We start from the raw sequence: 23,541 nt of genomic DNA, 5'->3' as shown, positions 1-23,541 counted from the left end.
TAATATTAGGTCATATTTCTTTTTTTCTTATACCTTTCGTCTTAAAATTGTCTGCGTTGGCAGCTACTTCCCTTTGAGCTTGATTAAAGTGTTCCCCCTGATAAGGGCGTTTTAGTCACATGAGGGTGAGCCAATAGTTGGCATTGCTCCTGCTTAGCTCTAAGACTTTCGACAAGTTAATACAATACTGTGTGTGATATTAACAAGAGTCTATGCGACACTAAATATATGAACTGTCATAAGCAACATTTGGACATTTGATGATGTGTGGTAAGAGGTGATATGGAGAGATTGACGTTGTTATATTACCGAATGAAAGGCCAACCACTGTTATTATGTAACGGATGATCAAAAGTCATTACAACAATAATAGGAATACTAATGGGATCGCTCGATTTGAGGTGCCGACAAGTGATGTTGACATTGTGTAGAGATGCTCAATGTCCAGCTATAGCACTCCAGCGACAGAGAGCCGAACACTGATAACAAATCAATCAACACGCTCCCATATGGCCATTCGAGAGTTTCCGGATCGGCACTCTGTGTCGATTAATATTTGCACATAAAACGAACCCACACAATCCTATGTCACTAGCTATATAACACTGAGGGAAACTGATTTGCCTTTCATTGACTTATATTCCGGATAGATTTTGGATGTACATCCAACGCATGCGATGGACCAGCAAATCGATGCAGCCCCCAACTGATACTGGTATATAGTCCCTCGCAGGGTAGCGCAGCGGTCTCCAGTGTGCACGAGTCGGTTAGTGTGAGGTGTTCTTATCTACAACACAGTAGTGGATCACTCACGCGAACAAGCACATGCGGATTATATAACAGACAACATAAAATATGCAATCAGCACAACTAACGTGGAACAGGTGTGAAGTAAACTAATCGACACATAGGACAGCGAGAAGCGCATTCAAGGACAAGTTTTAAGCTTAAAACTTGTTTCATTCACCTGTAACAGGTCGGATGTTTTTAGTATTACCATCTATTATTTCAAAGCACTAATAGCGCAACAGGCCTAAAAAGCGACTAAAATCTGCAGTATTCTTTTAAAAAAACGTTTGAAATTTGTGTCTGTTATCTTAATCTCAATTCATGCTTCAATTATCATTCCGACAGCTTTCAGTGTATTGGCTCACTTAATCACATGACTTTTGTCGTCAGAGAGAATTTTGTTTTGAAATGAGCAGTTCGCCAGTGTTACCAGGAAGTGGTGTATAACAAGACACTGTGTGACTCTGATGTTATCATTTCTCAATTGAATTGTGACGAAACAGATACCTATCTCATCGTGCGATCAACATCACATCACGACGCAAGTTGCATTGAACTTTTGTTTAAACCTTTTATTGGAATTGTCCATTTTTAACCAAAGAGACGAACAACACTTGTAGCGGGTTTTTATTTGTATTTTCAAGTTCACACGAAGGTGCAGAAAAATCATTAAAAGAATTACACAAACCTCCGCCGTCAGGATCCATTTACGAACTGGAAGATAATCTGATAGCTGACTGCCAAAAGTACAACAGCCAGTGATTTTGCTGGAACACCTAATTGTATACTAATTAAGAGTCTGGATACCGGATACGCATTATGAGGTAAGTCGGTTTTAGAACAATTTGTTATCTTATTTCTTACATCATTAAATAGTTCTATACAATAGTTCTCCTATTTACTAAAACCTTTTAAGTTTTGACGTTAAATCCTGTGAATATGAAATAATGAGCGTTAATAAAATCATAAATGTCTATTCCGCTTATCTTTAGTGTGTAAACGTCTTTTGAACTACATTTCAAAACGGACTTATCTTATTTACTAAAGTGCACGTGCTCAATAAAACTGACGTTTCTTTGAGAACAAAAAAAACTTTTCTCAATAAAATTTGAAAGAGAAACAAGACAAATAAAACGTTTCTGTTCTTTTCAGATATAACAATGTAACTATAGTAAGGCAGTCTACATAATAAAACAATACGTGCAAGACGTTATACAAAACTTATTTGATTGAAACACCATCAATGACCTAAGACTATTTCTATTATTTAGAAGAAATACCACAGGGAGAAAGAAAGGGGAGATTACTCTCTTTTTGGTATATATGTTACTTTTAAATGTATTTTGTTACTATGAGATAAGCATTCGCCTCAAGGTGCATTGTTCTTTGTTGTATCCTGTTGAGTCCTAAACCAAGAGGGACACAACACGGATTTACTGCAGTCTCTCAAAGCACACATCCGCACTCTATACCGCATACATGCGAAGCCGTCTTTACATGACCTTGACTGTGAATAGGACATTAATTTAATCAAACAAACAAAGATCTGCAAAAACGGCAATTTTATCTTCCACTTAAAGGGAGTAGGCCATGACCTGATGATCGAAGTGTGCTGTTCGGTGTCTTCAGCAGCTCACTTTAGTACTGTTAAATAATACTATAAAATATACAAAAGTTCCACTGTGATATGACGACACAACAGTAACGTTAGTGTTCCAAAGACACACCTAATCATTTTACATTGCATACATGAAATACCGTCCTTACTTGACTATTTTTGACGAAAACATTCTCAACCACGTGACTACTAGTTTCAGAGCTGTAACAACTATGTTTATTGCTATTTACATTGTATATTTTTATGATTGTCATTATTATTTGTTCAGCATTTCGTAACATGTTTTTATTTTGATCTTGAAATGTACTAAATTAAATTCAACGAAATACCATTTTTGAAATTTTAATCAATAAAAAATGTCCTTTCCGTTTTATGTTACATAAGCTGGGTTATATATCATACACAATGTGTCAAAATGAATAATGTCATTGAAAATTTTAATACGGAAAACGATTATAAACATTTTTTCTTGCAGTGAGTGATTTCAAAATATCTGGCAAAATAAAAATCAAACATGTGTATTTCCAGTCTTGATGATTTCTCTCCGCATTAATCCAAAGTCGTGAAAATGGTGCATTTCAAGTTTTCATAACTGTAGTAAAAATGATGCTTATCGGGAAATCGAGAATCTGTTGTGCTGGAGATCTTTTTGAAGTCTAGATTTCGATGCAATTCAAGCGTTTCCCGTTTTTCACCAATACGCTATAAATATCTATGAATCGTGACGAATTGGTGGTAAAAATTTCTTAGACAGCTGTCTTATGATCAATTGAAAAATTGAAAAAGGCATAATGATGTGATAGAATTGTTGACGACGAGGGAACTTTTCATTACCTGGTTAGATAGGACATTGACTCCATGAGAATTGAGTGGGACGTATTAACACGACAGATTTCCCTGGTCTAACCTAATATGCATTAAAAGAAGCTGCTACCGATATCACGATTCCCGTGACGTAATATTGGTCAGCATTGATGCAAGTGAGTTGGGTCTGTTTTTACATTTTATCTTATTTTTGTCGTATAAAGGGGGCAGTAATTGTACGATTTATCACTAACTATACCACTAACCATCTAATCTGAGTACTACTCTCAATGTATGTCTTTTTTTTTTGGTACTGTTTAGTACCGAATCGTGTTCGTAACTTGGAATGTCTGCTGTATTTACATCATGTTAGATCCTATCGTACTATTTATAAGGGCTCAGTAAACAACGGCATCATGTAATATCAAGATTACTATCAGAACAATTTTTCTCGTGTTAAGTACCATTAATAGATAAAATTTCTGTGTTTCCAATGGAATAAAACTATCAGTATTACAGATGTTCTAGTGCTTTAAAATGCATGTTTTGGGTAACCCTAGAATCGCAAAATTATTTTATTCTATTTTTTCCATAAATCATATTACACAATACTCCATACTAAACCCATTTTGATGATATAGTAGAAATGAAATAAGTAATCGATTCTCGCTGAATTTTCATCAGCAAACCTGCATACATAAAACGCCCCCTGTCAAGAGTCACAGTATGTTACATATGGTATCAAGATAATGAAACTAGAATTCGAACCGCTTAAAATTAACATCATAACATCAAAGTTTACATAAGTTGCCATGCTGTTGCTGTAACCGTTATTTGTTACACATTGCAGGTGCTAACGTTTCATTCCAAAATATTTTATTAAATCATTCGATTAAATAGGGATTGGGCAGCAGGCTATGCCTATATAAGCCCTCTTCCTGGAATGCTAACGTTGGAATCGTTATGTGTTCCACGAAATCATTCATAATAAATTATTTCACTGTAGTATTGCATATTCTATTTGAATAAAAATTAAAACATAAAAAGTTAAAAAAAAGAAGAAAAAAAAAAAAAAGTCTTAATACAATTATAGCTATATATCGGAAATGGAATTTTGCGAGCTATGACAATTCGCGAGTTTTATAGATAAACTGTACGTGCGGATTTTTTTTCGAAAAAGGGGGAAAATGCTGTATCCGATGCTTAATGGTGCGATACAGGCAACGAATGAATATTTTGTCTATTAAAACAGTAGCATACGAATTCGTATTTTTCTCTACTATACAAGAAGACACAACACGAATATGCCGCAGCTTCCCAAAACCCAAAACACACACCACACACTTGCTACACATTGCATATATGGGAAGCTATCCTTACATGTCACTGACTGTTAACATGACGTTAATTTAATAAACCAAACTAATTCGTCAGTAACTTAAGTGACGAAACACTCAGGGTGTAAATATGTATGCATGAGTAAAGTTCAATTATTGTTCAGATGATTAGAAGTTTTGTATGTACTCTGTCGGCGGTGAAGGATTTTTTTTTTTTTTTTTTTTTTTTTTGTTAAAGGAACTGGTTCTTACATTCACTTTTTTGGTGTCTTGTCCGGGAATACAATGCAAGATCGCAAGTAAGGATATCAGATGAGCTATTTTATGGTTCCCTTTAACTGCACTCATCTCACCTGAACTAGAAATTGTGCAGGTTGTGTGATCCATGTTATGTTCCATCCTACGTAGTCCCATTCAAATTTTATACATGTATGAAGGCGGGACAATAAGTCTTTTGCAGGCATCTCTATTTTTTTGCACGCCCAAGGAAATTTTTGGCTGTTTTCAGATAATGTGTCCATTATGTACAGCCTGGTTCCGTGCTTGTGTGCATTACGTTTCAATAAAATAAGTATGGCTATTCTTCAATCCTGAAAACCACGCACGTAAGAAGACCGTCCTAGAAATCCTTTATTGTTGACATTTGATAAAATATTTGCCAAAACCAGCAATTTGATTCACTAGCACAGTAATCAATGGTGATTGTCATCCTTTGAACAGTCCTCCCTACCCGCTCCAGAATTCGGTTGGAATCGACCAATGTTTAAGCAATATGTGCCTTGACAAATTGTTCGCTAAAGCGGCGCCAAACTTAATAAAGAACTGTTGAAACTTGAGTTATCGGACCATTAACGCGTGATTTGCGGAAGCAGTTCTTTGACATCATAGTGCTTAACAATCTACATTTCCCCCAGGCACAATCAAACATTAGGTTTCAGATACATGTAATATGCGATTCGCCATTTGTGTGATATAATGAGAGATATTGCTTAGAACCCGCATTCCATGACCCAGATGATATGCAGGTCTTAAGATGCATTCTCGTCGCTAAACGCACGGTATATATATCTGCTAGATATACCACCAAAGTGGATTCATTTGCTTCCTTTGGAGCTGACGTTTACCTCAATGCCTGGCTACGGTTCAAAGTGTTCTAGAAAAACTCTTTAATGCAGAACTCCAATATCAACATATATTAATACAAAGGTTTTATTCATATAGAAACGGTATTGACAATCATTATGTACTAACATAGAGAATTTAAAACGTATTTAAATTCAATTCTTCAAACCGTACTTAAATTTAATTCTTCATTGTCGTTCAGAGTATTGACAAACTAGCAGATCTTTCTGAGTTGTCATAGGTATTATGACATACAACGGTAACGTCTAATGTTGATACTTCACCCTTGGATGTGAGTGTAGGGCGTTATAATTGTACCTGCTGTCCCTATTGCATGATCGTAAGAGGCGACTTAATTCAGGATCTTATCTTTTCTCTTCTTCCTAACTGACTTTGTTTCCTAATGCCTCCCTTGGCACCACCTCACTTTTGGTCTTGAGTTGAGCGTTTGCCACTGTGAGGAAGGCTCTGGGTTCTGTCCCCTGGCCGAGACACGCCGAAGTCTATAATAGTGGTAGTTTCTGCTCCTGCTTCGCGCTCAGCAAACAGGAAGTGGGGCGACTGGTTCGCCCGTTGTCAGTATAATGTGGCCGGGTGGGGTGTGTTGCTTTGTGTCTTCGGCGGCATGCTTCAGTGATATAGCACTATAAAAAGAGCAACAGTTCCACTATACAAGAAGATACAACACGAACATACCGCAGTCTCCAAAACACGCACCTCGCACTTCACATGCGCTACAAACAACATACATGAGAGGCCGTCCTTACATAACACTGGCTGTTAATAGGACGTTAAAATAATCAAACAAACAAACAATGGATGTGAGTTGATATCTTCCGTGTTTTTGGAGGCTTGTGTAAGTGATTGATTCGCGTTTTCATTCTTCTGTTGAAATTCCCAACAGCACATTAACGTTACATAAACTTAGTTATAATCATAGTTTGACTTTTCATGAATTCTCTAAACTCGCTTATCATATTAAACACCTAAACTGGCATCGTAAATAAAGTAATAAACCCAAGTGTCATTTTCGAAGAAACAAAATGGTGAGTAAAATTGACGACTAATGAATTATGGATATTTTTATCGGAGTTTAGGTTATTTAAACATTATTCTCTTTGTCGTTTTGATCTTTCTACTGTTTTCGATCGCCACTGTCTATCGATTAAACAGATACAGTCTGCCACTATATAATGCTGTTTGATCCATTCCGACTCTTCTGTTTCAAGCCCACGGTTTAATGGATTTAAGTAATTTAATATTTGTGTTTATGCCGTGACTGGGTGATAAAGGTGATAAAGCTTTATGAATGCACCGGCGATATATTGAATGTGATAAGCCAAACTCTTCCTGAATGGAGATAGTGCAGAAATATAAAATTCATGATAGCTTTGTCATCCCTCATTACACAACAAATTACCGCGTAATCTGAATGTCACCAATTTAATCTTGTTATGTTTGTTTTATGTCGGGAACTTGACTCGGATGAATTAGATTAGCCGTGAACTGCAGTACATATAATTGTGATAATTGAGACATTAATTGAAGCTTACAGTCCTCACATAGTTGTCGTAAAATCCCCCTTATTCAAGGTCATGTGTTAAAACGAGTATAAATAGATATATCAAGTGATAATTCTGCGTAATATGTTTCAACAGACAGTATGTAGCCACGCCTCATGCTCACACTTGCACATGCACATATTCAATTTCGGAGAACATACCAAACACAAACTGCACAATCACTTGCGGTACCGAGATGGATAAATTGACTACTAGCGAGCACTCAGACACATGTTAATTTCACAGTACATCTTTAATGTTGTGATTAATGAACTGTCTGCAAAACTAAATCCAGTTCCCTCAGAACGTAAATATTTACATCAAGTTTTCAAGGAAGTGAAATATTAGTAATTTATGTTGCGAAAAGCGTTTCATTTAATCACATAGAGGTCATTAAATGAAAATGCCGTAACCCTGTAATAATGTTTATAGCGAGTATTTTCTAGTACATTATGAATATAAAAGAATCCAGCTCTCACATATATACAACATAGTTAATAGCGTACAATCATTATCTCAGCGCACATACGCTGCATTTATATATTTATATATACAATTACGACATAGACACAATGTATTGTCTATTGCATACGGATTATGGTAGGCGGGTTTAGTATTAATAAAATACATTCGTGATGACGAACAACAATATAATTTGATTGCAACAACTGCTGTTAGTTTTAAATCCATAACAGGTTTACAATTGTGACGATCAACATTGGCTGTTTCTGCACTGATGGTGATTTTCTTTATTATGTCGTGTAGCTATCGCTGGTGGTTTTAAGTATATTAAATGGGTTTATATGGTGATGATAAACAATATATCTGTTCAATGGGAATGACTTATTGTTTGTTGTTTTTAGCATATAAATGTTTACAAATGCAACGATGAACAACATATTTGTTTATTGCGTTTAGGTTATTTGTTTATTGCGTTTAGGTTAAGGCCCATTGGTTCAGATCAAGTTGATTTGAAGCGAGGATTCTCCGTAGTACGAGGACAGTTGAAGCCGTGATTTTGCTGAGCACGTAGACCGATGATGTTTGATTTCTCTCGGGAATGTAGACTGTTATATTTGATTCCATATCGTAGAATGCTAGAGGAATCATTCCATTGTCAGTAGCCTTCAATATCACTCACATGTTGCGTACAGGACTTGTTATTGATTAGGTCTGATAACAGCATGATCGTAAAAAAATCATGCAGTGTTCTTTCACGAAGTCAAAAGTCATATATCAACCACAATCATATATATAGCTTACATTTTCGAAAACAGGACTTTATCATTTTTAAAATCTCATCATTATCTACTTTTGGAAAATTGCTTTGGATCAATTATCACGCATGTGATAAGTGTGACTGTATTTCTCCAGAAAATTGATTTGATGTGTTATTACATCCAGTTAATCACTAGGTACTAAAAGAATGTATGTGATAATTAGCGCTCTGTCTTTGTGTCACTTGTAAGGAGCCTAATCCCCGAGTCCCAACCCTTGTAATTTCTTAAGTAGTACAATAGTGTGGAAATAGAACGTGTTTCCATCTATAAGATGTTTCTATGTTGTATCCTCTTGTGTTGTGACAGTGGGAACTCATCAATGTTATAAATAGCTTGATTGTTTATTTATTTAATTAATTAACGTCCTATTAACATCCAGGGTCATGTAAGGACGGCCTCCCATGTATGCTGTGTGTTGCGTGTATGAAGTGCGTAGTGCGTGTTTTGGCAAAGACGGAATTGGCGGGTGTATTATTTCGCGGTACAACAATTCCTCTGAGCACAATATACTTATATAAATAAAGTGACAATGTTAGTAAAATATTCTTTTCAATTATTTTTTAATGTGATCACTCGAGAGCGGAATTATTTTGGAACCAGTAAACAATTGCCAATGAATGTTTATGTTGTGCAAGGAAAATCCCGATGACGATATGATTTTTGTTTGTTTGTTTGATTAATTAACGTTCTATTAACAGCTATGGTCATGTAAGGACGGCCTCCCATGTATGCGGTGTGTTGTGTGTATGTTGTGCGAGGTGCGTGTTTCGGGAGACTGCGGTATATTCATGTAGTGTCTTCTTGTATAGTGGAACTTTTGCCCTTTTTATAGTGCTATATCACTGGAGCATGCCGCCGAAGACACCAAGCAACACACCCCACCCGGTCACATTATACTGACAACGGGCGAACCAGTCGTCCCACTCCCTTTTTGCTGAGCGCTAAGCAGGAGCAGAAACTACCACTTTTATAGACTTTGGAGTGTCTCGGCCAGGGGACAGAACCCAGAGCCTTCCTCACAAGGGCGAACGCTCAACTCAAGGCCAAAAATGAGGCGGTGCCAAGGGAGGCATTAGGAAAGATAAAGTTAGTTAGGAAGAATAGAAAAGATAAGATCCTAAATTTAGTCGCCTTTTACGATCATGCAATAGGGGCAGCAGGTACAATTCTAACGCCCTACCTGCAGGGCAATGACGATATGATAATAATATTATAGCAATTCTGTATAACGATAATGTAAAACAGAACTCTAAAGGTTTCGCTGGTGTTTTGATTTCTCGGATTTAGGTATAAGCGCGAATAGGACAAAAACAAATTAAACCCAGCGAAAATTGGTTTAGTTTGATTTATTATATTTACGTCCTATTAACATCCAGGGTCATGTATGGACGGCCTCCCGTGTATGTGGTGTCTGGCGTGTATGAAATACGAGGTGCGTGTTTTGGGAGACTGCGGTATACTTGTGTTGTGTCCTCTTGTATAGTGGAACTCTTGCCCTTTTTTATATATATGATGTAACACTCACCACCGGCAAAATCTACCTGTAATACAGTATTCCAATACAATACGAAGATATTATTTCTTCTCATGAGCGACATACACACAAACTATGTTAGTCATAGTATAATTACAATTGTATTAATACGCTAGTCCATATCCTTACTGATTACAATGAAAGTAAACATCAATCTCATACACTTTATTTGAAAATGTTGAATGCCTCATCAACCAGCCGTTTGTGATAAGTACACCAAGGACTTCGCTAATAGTTTATCTCTACGAATGTCACAAAGCATTAAACTATTTTTATCATTTCACTTTCCACCGCCGTTTCCGTAGATATAATGATTCACCGGAAGTTGCAATTCATTGCGTTTTCCACAGCCAACGGTTCGTCCCACTGGAATTCTTATCGTCCACATTGTGCTGACAATGACAGATATGTGTTGCGGTTCTGAATAATTCACGACGTCACTTCATTCTGCATTGAAAATCATTACGATCATTCCATACAATCGTTCCACGTTTAATAATAGAAATTGATGACGACATTAACATTTAATAGTGATAGAATGTCTAAGGTCTATTACTAATATGTTTTGAAATTCGTTGCTTGTCTCTGGTAACAGCTGCATTGTGCAATGTTTTTCGATGCCAACGTCGGATGTGAATATATATGCTTATGGTTACGAAAGCGATTTTTTCCATTCAGAATAAGAAAATATCTTTAAGTACGTACCCTAACTGTGCGAACATTTTGTCATGTTGGTTTACTTTAGTAATCTATTGGAAACCATAAACTTTGAAGAATTAAGCTGTTGCTGTAAGAATCATTCAAAGGCATAGAAGGCAAACATAAATGATACTTTATTAACATTTGTAAAAACACATATTCTATCCACCGTAACAGTTCTCGGTGTTTATGCTTTATGTATGTTTGGATGAAAACATATTTGAAGAAATCACCAATGTAAATATCGTGATATTTGGCTGTACTGCTAAAATTCATTTTGAGCTTTTAGATGACTTTGTAAAATTAAAACCTACTGACAAACTATTGATAACAGTTGGTGGTGAATAATATATAAAAAGTTCTTCTTGATTCGTGAGTATAAAAATTTCATTTCAAAATATTTTATTAAACAATACAAGTTATACAGGAATTACAGAGAAAAATATTATATTATTGTATTGATAAATGGATTAGACAACAGGCAAATCCTATATCGGTCCTCTCTTATAAAAATAACGGGACATACAACTTTAACATATATAGTCACTAGGTATCTATGCTTTTGCTATGAATAAAAAACATATTTTTTTCGTTATCTAGACATGTTTTATCGGAAACTGAAGTTATGCGATCTGTTTTAAAATGCTCTATTAAAGTAAAAACTAATTATGGAAGCAAACCATTGTAAATACAAATTGTGCTGTAATAGACGAACATGGAGTTGATAGGATTTGTCTTTACCTCGCCGTTACTAACAAACAGTGCAATGTGGAATAGCTGGCGCAATTTCCTATCCATAGTATCAATAATCTATTCGATGGCAATAAGGATTTCCGAAAAAATAATTTTATCTCTCTCATTAATCCTGTATAAGGAGGCCGCGTTATGTTTTAGGATGGTTACGAACGTATTCCATAGGTATTAATTTACTTTGTAATGTTGAGGTGAGTTGGAAATCCGTCGCTATGAATGATTTTTTTTTTGCCAAAAGAATTACCTATCATAATAAGAATGCATGTTGAAATAAACAGTTAACAAAGACTTCTCTGAATAATGAATAAGCACTATCTAAACCCATTGAAAGGTGTGTGGGTCAGCTTATTATGTATCTGGTGCCTGGGAGAATGTTTAACCACAAGATATCAAGTGCGATTAGAATTAACATCCATACCTTCTAGGATTCGGCATGGATATTAAGGACAAATACGCGGAGAGGTTACTGGTAATTATGAACAAGGAAGCAGTGACAGATAGACAACAACAAATAAGTAACAATGAGACTTCTTGCACTAAAGAGATATAAAATGAAACAAAATGCCAAACCTTTGAGATCAAAGCCCTTAGTTAAAGATTGGAGAATACTTCCTGTTACCTCTAATAGGTTTCCCATTACACTTACAAAATATAAGAGGTCTTGTACATCTTAAGAATTGCTATTTTATGTCATTTTAGAGTGCTTATATGTATGCACTATACGAAGATTGACGTACAGCAATTACCAATTGTTCCGCGTAAATTGAACTTACAATGACGCTCGAATGGAGATATTGTTAAATATTCCATTGACATATATTTACAGCAGTTAGATAACGAAAATATGAAAATAACCCTATAACGTAGTATTAACAAAATTAATTCATTCTTAGTGAGACGTTTAAAAGCTGAAAGCTGTTTAGTGTTTAATGGACTCTCAAGCAGCAGTAAACCAAAGAAATCAGAGAAATTCATAATACTTAGTAGTATACATATTTATTATAATAAGTAAGTTGGAATAAAGCAATACCAATATAAAAAGTATGTTGACGACAGTTGCGACTATTTTCATACATGTGTAAACAACAGCCATAAATCATAATGGATATACAACATTTTATCGGGATAGTTTAGGGCTATATTTGACGGAATATTCGATCATGAGATAGATTAGCAGTCGAGTATCCGTTAAATGGATAAAATCGCTCTACGATATTGCTCGGAGGTATGGTGACATACAAATGGCTGACGTCGTAAAAAACGGAGAATTCACAATGGTGAAATAGCAAAGCACTGACGATAAATCACCAGAGGGATTTCAATTACCATTTTCTGTTTGAAGTGACTGTATGTTGGAGATGGTAATACTATTACCTACATGCCAAGGGGGCGATTTGTCGGGATAAAAACTGAGTTACTGTAGCTGGGGTACTACTTCGAAAGCATTACGTTGACACAATCTGTCAGTTATACATCAAGGCTATTGCACTATAAACTCATTATTGGGTACCATATCCAAAATATCAGACACCCACGTGACCTTTATCATTAGTTTTATCTCTTCATGAAAAATTGCCAAAATGATTTTACTTGACGCTTGGTATAATGTTATGAAAACAGGATATGAATTCGACATTTCAAGACCGTACTATGACTACATTAAAATGAAGAGAACACATGGTATCGCGAATCAGGACGGCGCAAGGAAATGTCGGTTAAGGATAATGTAACCTGGCATTGGTGAAATGAAGAAGACGGTTTAGGTAATTGGTAAGGGCACTTCTATAAAAATTAGTTTATCCAACGCTTTGTTGATCAGGTGTTTTTTTTAAATGCCTGCGCCTTCACTGAATCAAGTTGACAGTATCAACAGTTCCGCAATGTTATTTGTTCAACATATAATGACAGAATTTCATTGAGGATATCAGATTTCAGAAATTCTCGTGAAAAGTGAACCATTTAGGTAAAATAGCGACAAATTGAAATACGTCATATGCTTTTAAGGAAAAGACTATGGAAATTGTGTGAAGTAAACACTAGGAAAGTCATAGAAGTGTGATTGAATTTGAAATAACACGAAATTGCACCTAACTAATTTTTTTTACGTGCGATAATGGCATTTTATTAAGCTTTATCTTTTATGACATGGCAAAATATAGGATCTAAAGTGCTGAATGAATCAACGACATTACTGCTCTTCATAAATATTCTGCGGATCACTTTTTTAGAATCTTCATCAAATCAATTTATTTTCACTTTTATTGAAAGACAATAATAACGGTACAGTATATACGTATCTGTTTAATGATGCTTTTTACTGAATGTTTTCAAAATAATTAAAAGTTGTTCACATATGTTCCAAAATTGATACAGGTAGATAAGATCTAGCCTAATATATATCTTATTGTTATATTCGAAGTCAATAAATACTACATGTCATCATATCAGAATTGTCAGTTCTTTGTGGGTATTACTTTCAGCTGCAGATGCAAACGTAAAAACTGCAAATTTGACAACATAGCTTATTTTGAAATGATGAACATGTTCTTCCGCTGCAATAGATCTATTTGTGAGCGGTTTTTTTTATAATTTTTATTTTTTTTCCAATTTCATTGATACATAATATCTCATTCACACATCATCGTCCTCATCCTTATCAATTAATTCACATCATTTACACATCATCAATCATCCTTACAAAACAATAATTATCCTCACACATACATCAATATTGAACACAAACAATACATGATATCATCATCATCATCATGTCATCTTCATCATTATCATCATCATCATCATATCATCATCCTCATTCATCATCCATCATCATCATCCATCGTATCATCATCATGATATCATCATCATCATCATCATCATCATCAATCATCAACAGAATCATTATCACAATCATCATCATCATCATCACCATCATATCATATAATCAGTCATCATCATCTTCATCTTGATATCATCATAAATCATCATCATACTATCATGTCGTCGTAGATCATGATTCATCATCATCATCATCATTTTTTAAACATTAGTCATCATCATTATCATCATCATCATCATCTGTAACATCATGATCAAGATTCATCATCATGAACTACTTAGCTATGATCATTCACATCAAAACATCTGATATCAATTGATAAAAACTATACAGGTACAAAAAAAATTTCTATTTTTTTTAAAACACAAAATGGAAATCTATATCAGACAACTGCACTCTACTCTACCATCCATTCTCACACTCAAGTCTCACTCATTCAGGTACTTGCATCGACACTCGCACTACTCATACATACCTGTAGATGAAAAGGAAAAGGAGAGAGCGAGAGATAGGGATTGGTTGGGTGGGGAACATTGATTCACGTACTATATATAATTATATTGCAAACACCCCTATATTGCACCTAACTAAAATTAATATAATACAAAATACATTTCAACTTACATCTGCATCATTACTAGATTATCAATGATACCATCCTACATATGGGCCTGGCTGTTAATAGGACGTTAAACAATTCAAACCAAACCAAATCCTACATATGGATCAAATACACAAATGTGTGTGTGTAACAGTTACGTATCCAATATAGTTCCACAACATGCCTTGTTATAAAACAACCAAGATGACTGATAAATGACAAGTAAAGGCTAGATAAAAGTAATCTGGTTCTTTCATTTTATTTCACCTGAACATATTGATATGTTTTTTCACTTACCAGCAAGTATTGCTCTATTTTCCAGGGCTATAACTGTACGGTTAAAGACGGATTCTAAACATCTCACGTTCAAATATTCCCAGAATCAATCTAAACAATGTTATACATTTATATAACTGTATGTAATACATGTATCATCGACACAATCGCGATTCAACCTTTTGCATTGTCTGACAATATCTCTCCTGATCGAGATGTATGTCAGCAAATACAGAGGGTAACATCCATCTTTAAGTCTTTTGAATGATGTATGATCTGTTTGAATCGCTTTACTAAAGGAAAATTTGACTTTTATTATTTATTGTCTTGGCGTCAATGTATCTTGGAGACAACAGATCGTGATGTTTAAACAATCCATCAAGATATCAGAATTGACGTCTTATCTATTCCAAAATATCTCAAAACATTCACTTTTCCGTTTTACAAATGCAATATTATTAGTTTGTCTTTGTTTCCATACGAAATCCGATTTTCTGATTAAAAGATTTTTTCTTAACACCTCTATGACGAAAAATCCGAAAATGGCGTCACGAAAACCTGACATTATACCGTGACGTTACAACAGTGACCTTAACGCTGCGTATATGTTTGGAAAAAAAATTCTTTTGGACAATCAATGGAATCGTACATTTAAACTATTTTATTTTATCATGTCGTCTTAAAAATCAATTATATGCATTGGTATCTTATTTTATTTCACCGGGTTATTAAATGACTTTTGTTGGTTAACTATTGTGAAAATTTATTATTTGATTTGGTTTATTACATCAATTTCCGGCTGTGTCTTCTTATTAAGTGGAACACTTGCCCCTTTGTATCGTGCAATATCACTGAAGCATGCCGCCAAAGACTCAAAGCAATTTCGGATTCACTTAGTTTACAAACAAATAAAAAATAGTGATATCAATGCTTCAATAATTGTATTGAAATGTGCATTCAAACACTTATTTATGTTTATCACAAAAAATCGCATGATATGAGGTTCTGTCCCCTGTCCGACATACACCATAGTTTATAAAAGTGGTGGTTTCTGATGCTGTTTAGAGCTCAGGATTACGGAGTGGGACGACTGGTTCGTCCGTTGTCGGTATAATGTGACCGGGTGGGGTGCGTTGCTTGATATCTTCGGCGGCATGCTTCAATGATATAATACTATAAAAGGGCAAAAGATTCGCTTTACAAAAAAGGTATGAAATATACCACAGTCTCCCAAAACACACATCACGCACTTTATACACACTGTACACCGCCGTCCTTACTTTACCCTGGCTGTTAATAGGACGTTAATTAATTAAATACACAAGCAAATATATAACAATGATGCGATATAAAATGTGTTTTCGTAACACTTCGTTCATTTGAAATCCTATATTAATATATAGTTAACCTAAGGAACAAAAATATTTACTACAAATGATTCTTAAGCAATATTTCTCTTAAAAATCTTTCAGCAAGCCAATAATTCAACTTTTTCATGGACTAAAAAATAAATACATAAGCTTTGAACGCCATCAAACTTTAAGTACAGGTAAAAAGATATCAATGCAATAGTTCATTACACCGGAGTAATTACCTATAACAAAGTCGGCCGGCTTTTGTTTGTATACCCTACAGATATCATCAGAACAGCTGGTGGTTACATTGTTTACTCATCGAAGTTCAAATTTGTATAAGATTTATTAACATTTTGTCTACTACAGTCAAATAAAATTGGGTTAGTTAGATCTGATTACTGATTGGTATATTTTATATAAAATTTATTATCCACATACTGATTTTCTATAGGTAGCCAAATTGAAATCGGCATATTTACTACAGTGTTAAGTATGTATGTATCAACACCACGTGTAAATCGTGCACCGATTTTACAAAACGGATTATTGAATACAGTCCTGAGCGCAGGGTGAGTTCATTGTTATATCATTATGCAATGTCATTACACAATTACCATATTAAATTCATGCTAAATGCCAAACCTCTGCACTTGATTTACCTTAAAAACTATAAATTGATTTTTATCAAATTGTGCACATCCATTTTGTAAATATTATTTTACAGGTATTTTGCACTTGTAAAAACATTTTGGCAAAATATTTTGTCTCGTTTAATCATTATTTGTTTCAATATACCATTGCTCACTGACGGAGCTCTATTTTGTATTTTTTGTTTTTAATTTCAAATAAATACAATATTGGTGAACACTTATCGAACTTGTAAAATCTATTTTACATTGATTACGAAATAAACCGTGCAATTTTACAAATGTCTTTCGATGATTCGGATGTAAGCACACGAGGGGTGTTGGTATGAGAGCAAACCAGAATATCAAATGAATAAAATCAAACCACAGTCGACTACGTAAAATGCGAGTGGTGATGAATCCAATGTTGGTATGTATTGTTGGTAAGGTTTTATCGGAAACTCCAAGAACTATTGGAGACCTTGCTTCGTTTCATATGAAGGTAACGTTATTCAGTTCTCCTACTTATAATTCTAATGTTTTTTCTGTGATAATTGAACGCCGTCCCTCTGTTGTAGACGAAACGCGGTTTTTTTCCACCGGGGAAAACCAAACATCCTTGATTAGTTTTAATCTCAATATAAATCTTAATTCTACTTATATACTTTCCTTTTTTTATTCAATTTAAGGATAACAATGCTTCATTACTTTCCTCTGTCGCGATTTACATCGAGACGTAATGCCTATTAGCTCTTATGCATTATTTTTAACAAGATGATGCTGTGAAAACATACAAGTTCTCATCCAAAATGGAATCCGTAGTGGTGAATGGCTTTGATAATATTGTGTCCTTACCAATACACTAAATGTAGAAAATGAAATATCAGAATATCTTTTTGATCACAAGTGGACGATGCGAGCATTGTATAGTCTGGTTTATCTAAACATGCATCACAAACACAATGTCCCTAGGCTGTAAAACCTCGCAACATGACTATTAAGTGCAATATCGATTATATGGATAGGGATAATAAATGATTGTAAAAGAAGTCGTTACGGCAATATTAAACATATTGAAACAATGCATTTTTGCAATTTTCCAAGTATAAATAATCCCAACGATATATTGAAATGTAAACTGGATGTCTTGTTTCATATTTTTATTATCTACTTGACCCCATTTTCTTGAATCTGGTTCGTTCAAAAGTGAACATCAAAATATGCTTTAAAAGCATAATTGAGTTTGCATTCTTAGAGCACAAAGCATATTCCGACATACTTCTCCTCTAAAGTCTACAATTTTCCGAAACAATTTTAATTTATCATGGACATAAAACAAAAAAATGAAATGTAAATAAATAAAACGTAAAGCATACATTGCACAGTAGAAAAAGGCGACAAAATGTACAACAGTCGAATCATTCTCAACATATTCTTGACAGTTCTTAATTTTCGTATTCGTTCGTCTAGTAATGAAAGAATATTGGTTTAAATAGTTCTTTTTCAAACCTGATAATTTTCTAAATTTTTTTAACGAGGGACACTTCGGAATGAGGATATTTTCTCTATTTGTTCCAAGCTTAGTGTAACAGGGCGGTCTTTCTTGTTCAGTGAGACCGCACCATTAAGTGAACAATAATTACATGTTATCACAAGGGGAAAATAAGAATATACAGTAGTCTCTTGTCAAACCTAAGATGTGCTTATGATGGATCAGTCCTGTATTTGATAGTCTTCAATTCAACTCATAGCAGTGCTCGATTGTTTATTAGAGTCATTAGATACAGCCGATCAAAATACATGTACTTGATAATTTTGACATCAACTTTCCATCCATTAAGAGGCAAATTTCTAGAATAACTGTTCCACAAAGTACAATTAAAGACCATTAACTAATGAGAGAACTGCAATATTACTTACAGACTTCTACCGATTCTTGTATTAGTTTGGTTTATAGTTTATATCCGGTTTGAGACACTTATACAACTTTCAGTTTGTCCAGGGAGCTCGCTCGAACGAGTCATCAGGAATCCTCAGTACTATGTCACATCCACGTTGCCATCATGACCACGGCACGTTGCCATCGTGACATTAGTCACCTTGTATCGTTCAATTTAATGAATTGCTCTGATGGTCAATGAACTTGGATTTACAAGGTTTCACAATTTGTGTTATATATGGTTTCATTTTTGACAAGGCACGTTTAGTTCTGTGTAGCACATGATACTTGATTACCTCTTTACTGCTAAGCGTCTGTTGATGCAAACATCAATCTTATTGTGCAAACATGTATAAAATATAACCATAATCAAATGTTTGAAATGAGCTAGTTCAATGAATGAAAACGCATTTTACGGAGGCTAAACTTTGACGAATTCAATATGGCATATGTCTCAGAAACACATGGCGCAGAAGGGTGGACGCACAGGATCGAAAAGGCGACTTAATTTGGTATTTTTTCTTGGCATGATTCGTAAAAGGCGACTAAATGTGGAATCTTATGTTTCCATTTCTCGCTAAGGTCTCCCGCCTCACTTTGATATCTAGTTAAGCGCATTACCTTGTGAAGAAGGTTCTGTCCCCTAACCGAGGCACACAATAGTCTATAAAAGTGGTAGTTTCTGTTCCTTCTTAGCTCTCAGCATAAAGGGAGTGGGACGACTGGTTTGCCCGGTGTAAGTATAAAAAGGCGTGTGGTGTTGGTTTTGTTTGATGCTTCTGTGAGATAAAAGGGTAAAAATCATTTCATAATTACAAAAGAACATAACACGGATATACCGCAGCATCCCATAAATATAAACATCCACACACATACAACAATGTATACATGAGGGCGCGCGTCCTAAACGACTTTAGCCTAACAGGGAATTAATCTCAACCAACCAACCATCAGTCGTGTGAAATTGGATCATCTAAAACTTATTTCAAAATAGAAAATTTTTGTAATGATTCATAGTTAAGGTCATGGTTTCCTTATGGCTATTATTATTTTGGCAAATCACCGGGCTTAATTGCAACCTACAGAGCAGTTTCAAATTGACAGATTACGGACCTCGAAATCATGACAAATTTATCATGTCCACATCCCTCAAAACTGCTTGACCTTGAACAGCGTAAGGATTTAATTCTATCGCCCCAAGATTAATGCTAATTTGTATGAGGCAATGGTTTTGTGTGTAATCAATGACAAGATCGAACAGACAGTCTCTTCCTTTTCCTGACCTTAAAATGCATAACAATGAAAACTCAAACTGCCTCTTCACCGTGAAGTTATATAGCTCGAGGGAATAGCGATTGATATGATTCCACTGTGGCCATTAAGGAAGGAAAGTTTGTTTATGTTTTAAGAAGAATGTAGTATGGCTACACTTCCCATCTACTAAACAACTAAGTGAAATCTTAAATCTTGTTCAATGCACTGACCTATATTTAATTTATATAATAACAATTATAATAATAATTCTATAATAAAAAAGTCACAGTAAACATATATACAAAAGCCTTAAACATTAGCTACTATGTTATACGTAAATCACATAAGGTCGTCAACCATAAAAATAATCATGTCATTCGATTTAATGTTTTCTAAGTCATTGTTCAGTGTCATTTACACGTTTCTACTCTTGCTTTTAACGTACTGTTTTAAAAATTTCCATTTTTAAGTTACTCTATTTTCTGCACCAGTTATCTGCTCTTGATAAAAGTGATTGATTGTTGTGTCCTGTGTTTGAGAGCGTGACGTCATATTATTTTCAACGACAAAAAGGACAGAATTAACCAACAGAAAGCAACGTAAGAAGCAACACCAATGCTCGGGATCAGGTGACTTCAGTATACGATGACGTACTAGCTTCATTAGGTCCTGCATGTCCAAGAACGTTAATTTGCCGTTAAACATAGCATCGCTCAATTAATCAGTAATTGTTAATTATCCTTGATTAGATTGTACAGAGTAATGAGACTAAATATACACTGGAGAATAACGATGTACACGTGTACTATATAATCATTACCGCGTGTAATGTGGTACGTTATAGCTTAACCCGGTGGCGGATAGGACTTTGACCAAAACACAGCTGACCATCTTCACAAGTCAAGCAAGATAATACATTACACTTCTTTACGTATGTTGGTATCGCTTGGTAGGCGACGGTGACAGCTGACTTGATGTAGTAAATATTCCATTTTGTATTTACTTTTCCTCATGACGTAAGCATGGATGAAAAAAAACAACCGAAAATCAGCACAGATAGGGTTATTGAACAAAGCTTCGCCAGGTTCGTTAGGCTTAGTACGATGTTTCTTTTTAACTAAAATCGCATATAGGACCTCACTAATGTAACATTACATACAAATGTACCAAAACGGCGTTGACGTAGAACATTCTTACGTGCGGCTTAGGACATTGCAAAACATGTTCTTAAGAAATCTTGATACTGCCGTCGACGTTTCCACATATCGTACACACGAAAAAGATACGTTAAAATCCATACTGTATGTAGAGTTTGAAAACATACGTTGATGACATAAAACAAAAAGACCGCTTACGTTACAATTTTAAATCAAATGTTTTAAAATAACGAAGTCAAAAGAAAATAACGGATGATTACACACCAAAACACAATGGATTGCCAACATGTCTTATTTTAACAGTTCAATTAAATCCCATTTCTGCAGGAGAAATTCTTTTGAATACCGTTTCCTCATTCTAATTTAAGTTTACATTATACGAATATTTATTAAAGGTACTGCCGCTATCTGAAACGGCAGGAGTAAGGTTTAAGATCGCTCCTCCGAATCAATACCAGTGGTTGGTAGGAGACCGTTAGAACGTTTCCTGTCTCTTTCCTGCCTGTCTCCTCTGTCAATACGTGTTGGCACTAAGCTCTTCCACAATGAAAATTATCATTGACATACATCATGACTTATGTATGTGCCAATTCCTAATCTGTGCCATCAATTCATGTTCATGGCAACTTCTTTGTAGAAGGTTTTGTATTTACATCAGCGGTGTGTATAATGTAAGAAACAGTCTCACTGCCATTTAGAAATCATTGTATCTGTCAGACTTGTAAAGCAATTTAAAAGTAAATTGGAAATGAATAAGTATATAAAAACCGAAAGTAGAAATGAATAAATCTTTCGTTTCTTATGTGCTCTCCTTTCGTGTGGGATTATATATACATATATCTTAGGTGTCTACTGCATTTAATCACGTGAGATAAAACAAGACACTTTGACAAGCGGAAACTAATCAGACAGGTCCTTTGAGATGTCTTTCAGCTGCAATATAACCTGGAAATATATTTGGTTTTATCTTTCCTGGACATGCACATTCCAGAGGGACCTGTCCGAAAATACTGAGGCTAAACAAATTTCAGCGCAACACATATATTTTGATGGATACTAATAGATGGAACTATTTCAACATCCTATTCACATAATGTGTTTTCGAGACGTTCAAAGCAATGCAATATGATGTCTGCATGGTATCAAATCAATACATTATCATTTAACATTCACTTAGAGATGCTCCGTATACGGTGAAATGTGGGTGATGAGTGTGTGGTTGTGTCCTGGGAGACTATGTTTTGAACGTCACATTAACAGCTAGGTTCATGTAAAGAGCCTTCCTGTATTGTGAAAGTCTAAGTTTTTTAGAAGCTTAGGTATATTCTGAAAGTGATTTCTTGTAATAGTGGGACTTTGCCGTTTTTATAATGTCATGCCATTGACGCATGCCGAAAAGAGACCAAACAACGAACCCGGCCACATTAAAATGTTAACATGCAAATCAGTCGTCCCACTCCCTATATGTCAATAACTTGTCAACCGACCACAACAAGAAACTACAACTTTTTAGACTATAGTGTGCCTTGGTCTGGGAACAGAACTCATAGCTTGTTGAGCGGAGTGCTTCGCAGAAACAGAAACTACAATGTTTACAACACTTTGGTATGTTTCCACCACCCGATAGAACTAGGATCCTTAAAGGCAATACTAGAGGCAGTGTCATGAAAAACAAAGTTTTTATGAGGGAAAAAATTTACTTTCTCTTATACTTTTATGGTAAATTTTAACCACGTATTTACTGAGGTCAAAAAGTATTCTGTTATCTCTGATGTAGTAGACCTTAACCATGTATTTACTGAAGCCAGCCAAGCATTCTGTTATATCTTATGTAGAAGACTTTTACCACGTATTTACTGAGGCCAACAAGCATTCTGTTATCTCTTATGTAGTAGACTTTAACCATGTATTTACTGAGGCCAACAAAGCATTCTGTTATTTTTGATGTAGTAGACTTTAACCATGTATTTACTGAGGCCAACCAAGCATTCTGTTA

General features: G+C 35.0%; 1 protein-coding gene across 1 annotated transcript in view; it reads left to right on the top strand.

Annotated features, from left to right (window-relative positions):
* Positions 1–616: 616 nt before the first annotated feature.
* The window catches only part of LOC138320792 (G-protein coupled receptor dmsr-1-like), a 46,025-nt gene continuing 23,100 nt past the window's right edge, over positions 617–23,541 (top strand). Inside the window, exon 1 of the mRNA XM_069264012.1 lies at positions 617–1,613. The gene's annotated coding sequence lies outside the window, so the exon portion shown is untranslated. The remainder of the gene's footprint in view (positions 1,614–23,541) is intronic.

Source organism: Argopecten irradians, chromosome 1 (genome assembly GCF_041381155.1).
Source record: "Argopecten irradians isolate NY chromosome 1, Ai_NY, whole genome shotgun sequence".
NCBI classification, from domain to species: Eukaryota; Metazoa; Mollusca; class Bivalvia; order Pectinida; family Pectinidae; genus Argopecten; species Argopecten irradians.
Note: the sequence above shows the minus strand (reverse complement) of the source record. Positions and strands in the feature narration are given on the sequence as shown.